The sequence below is a fragment of the Vigna radiata genome, chromosome 2 (genome assembly GCF_000741045.1).
Source record: "Vigna radiata var. radiata cultivar VC1973A chromosome 2, Vradiata_ver6, whole genome shotgun sequence".
NCBI classification, from domain to species: Eukaryota; Viridiplantae; Streptophyta; class Magnoliopsida; order Fabales; family Fabaceae; genus Vigna; species Vigna radiata.
The window spans coordinates 6837450-6841021 of record NC_028352.1 but is presented as its reverse complement, the minus strand read 5'-3'; the positions used below and the strand labels follow the sequence as shown (position 1 = coordinate 6841021).

General features: G+C 33.1%; 1 pseudogene; it reads left to right on the top strand.

The window, feature by feature from the left end:
* The first annotated feature begins 392 nt into the window (after nucleotides 1-392).
* LOC106778902 lies at nucleotides 393-2560 on the top strand (annotated as a pseudogene).
* The last annotated feature ends 1012 nt before the right edge of the window (nucleotides 2561-3572 follow it).

Sequence of the window (3572 nt, the reverse complement as noted above, 5' to 3'; positions counted from 1 at the left end):
CATTTATTTCATATACGTTACAAAAATAAAATAATTATAAGATAATTAATTTTTGTATTTTAAAAATTAATAATATAAAAAAGATAATATTAAACAAATCATGTCTGAAAATTAAAATATATAAATTAAATTATTGAATATAATATTATTAAAAAATTCGTTAAATAAAGGGTTAAATATGTTTTTAGTCTCTATATTTTGGGGCGATTTTGGTTTTAGTCCATTTTTAAACTATGGTACAATTTAGTCCTTCAACTCTATAAAACTCTAATTTTAGTCTTTTTTACAATTTTTTTTTTAATTTTATTTTTTTGTTTCAAGCACGTTTTTTAGTTAACATTGAAGCAAAGTAAGAATGTGTCAAACAGTGTAAAGAATCCAAAATCGCCCCCATCAAAGTTTGAAAATGGAATAAAACCAAAATCGCCCCAAAGTATATGGACTAAAAATATATTTAACCCTTAAATAAATATCAAATTATCATTTCTAAAAAAAAAAAGTGTGAAAGTATCAGCTTCCCCTATAAAATTCAGAGCCATAGACACGCATTTTCCAGAAAGGTGTAAGCAAGATGGCATCTTCAAAATCCTTCTCCAAACTCTCTCTGTTGCTTTTCTTCGCATCAGTTTCATTTTGCTATGCAACTTCTCGCTTCACTCATAATCCTGCATTCCCACCACAATCATCAAAAGCAGAAAGACTCATAAGAAGCCTTAACCTATTCCCGAAGGAACCCTTCAACATTATTGATGGTGACCACCTTCATAGTTTTGTCCCTGGTCAGATCGTCGAGAAGAACTTCTCGTTCCTCGCTCATTCTAGCCCTTCTGTTGAAGACCTTGGTCACCATGCAGGCTACTATTCACTTCCTCATTCCAAAGCTGCAAGGTAATTAATATATATAAATTTATCTATATGCAACCTTCTCATAATAATATCATGATAATAAATCTTTCTTTTTGAGTGGCACGCAGGATGTTCTACTTTTTCTTTGAATCACGAAAGAACAAGAATGATCCTGTTGTGATATGGTTGACTGGAGGACCAGGATGTGGAAGTGAATTAGCTTTGTTCTACGAAAATGGTCCTTTTCATATTACCAAGAACTTGTCTCTTACATGGAACGATTACGGCTGGGATCAGGTCCCCTTATTCAATTTCCATGTTTTTTTTTATGGAAACTCTTATCAACTTACACCAATCTTCTTTTCTTCTTTGTACCAACATCTTTTTCTTTTTCTCATTTTGCAGGCATCAAATATTATATTTGTGGACCAACCAACAGGGACAGGTTTTAGTTACTCTTCTGATAAGAGTGACCTTCGTCACGATGAAACCGGCGTTAGCAATGATTTATATGACTTCTTACAGGTAACAGTGATAAAGTTCGTTCCTTTCATTCCATTTCTCTGAATATAAGATATTGTCAAGTTGTGTATACTGAATTAATTTTAATATAATGTCAGGCGTTTTTCAAGGCTCATCCTGAGTTTGTTAAGAATGAGTTCTATATCACTGGAGAATCATACGCTGGACATTATATTCCTGCACTCGCATCACGGATTAACCAAAACAATAAAATGAAAAAAGGAATCCATATAAACCTGAAGGTCGAGCAAGGATAATATTACTAATTACTTTGTCTTGGTTTTGCAATTGCTTGTATTGACTTATTTGATATAACAACAGGGTGTTGCTATTGGTAATGGGTTAACAAATTCTCCAATTCAATACGAAATATATCCAGAATTTGCGTTACAGAACGGACTAATTACCAAGAATCAGTCAGATGATATCAGCAAGTTAATCCCAAACTGTGACAAAAAAGCTAAAGCCTGCGGTAGCGACTTCTTTTCTATGTATACTCATTTCACATCCTTTTTTACTGATGTATATTGTTTCACCGTGTGCTGTTTGTGTTTTAATTTTCAGAATCTGGTGGTGGGAGAATTTGTGAGGATGCATTAGATGCTTGTGAAGCAATTTTCGATAGAATATTATCCATTGTTGGCGATCTTAATGTAAGGTGTCCAGAAATAATAGTAACTGTTTTTGAGAAAAATGACGTAGGTAGTTGGGTTTGCTTGATGTATTAATTGTGTATGAAAATTGCAGTACTATGACATTCGAAAGAAATGTGTGGGACCTTTATGCTATGACTTCAGCAACGTGGTGGAGTTGTTAAACGAGGAGAAAGTGAAGAGTGCTTTAGGTGTGAGGAAGGAGTTGAAGTATGTTGCATGCAGTCCAGCAGTGTATGACGCTATGCTGCAAGACACCATGAGAAATCTGGAAGTGTTTCTTCCTGGTCTTCTTGAGGATGGGATAAAGATGCTTGTGTATAATGGGGAAAAAGATCTGATATGCAATTGGCTTGGTGAGCCAACTTGATTCTTCTGAAGAAAATTGGTTTTGTATCGAAAAAGCTAATGAGTTGGTGATGATTTGATATGGTTTTGATTTTGCAGGGAATTTAAGGTGGGTCAATGCCATGAACTGGTCGGGCCAAAAGGCATTTAGGGCATCTCCTACACTGAAATTTGTTGTTGATGGTGCAGAAGCAGGGACTCTAAACAGCTATGGACCTCTCTCTTTCCTCAAGGTTATTGTTCTTTTAAGTTATATAATCACTGACACTCGCTCTCCTGGTTGGATTGTTTGGAAGAAAAAAACCAAAGTTTGTTTTTTAATTTGAAATCGTCCAACCACATTTTGACATGTGTACAGTGTCAAAATGATGTCAAAAAATGGTGTTAAAATTTTATTTTCCCAAATGGACAATGATATTTTAACACCATTTTCTGACATTATTTTGACACTGCACACGTGTCAAGATGTGATTGGACGATTTCAAATTAAAAAAGTTGAGACAGGGTTATATTTGGAAGAAAAAAACCAAAGTTTGTTTTTTAATTTGAAATCGTCCAACCACATTTTGACACGTGTACAGTGTCAAAATGATGTCAAAAAATGGTGTTAAAATTTTATTTTCCTCCAGACTTTTCAAAATGTATTATTTGTTTGGACAATGATACTTTGACAACTATTTTTTAACAACTTTTTGATAACAGGACATATGTCATCATTTTATTAGTCTGTTTGAATTTATCTTTAAAAAAATATTTGAAACAGACCAATCATAGACTGCCACGTATGCGTTGTCAAAAAATTGTCAAAAAAGAGTTGTTAAAAAGACTTTTTACTATTTGTTTACAACTTTACTTGATGGTACCAACAGGTGCATGATGCTGGACACCTGGTACCTATGGATCAACCAAAAGCTGCACTGCAGATGTTGGAAAGGTGGATGGGAGGGAAACTCACGAAATAAACACTATATAATTAGTGTCCATCTCAAAACCAAAACCCGACATCATTTTACATGGATAGTGATCAAATTATTTGTGTATACTTGACTTTCTCAATAAATTCAAAAGTGAAACTCTGTTCATGTAATAGTCAACTTGTTTTTTTTTTAAGATTTAGACAATTATAATTTATAAAAAAAAAATATTTATATCCGTTTAAAATCATTTTTTCATTATTTTTCACTTTCTGTTTTTCTTTATAAA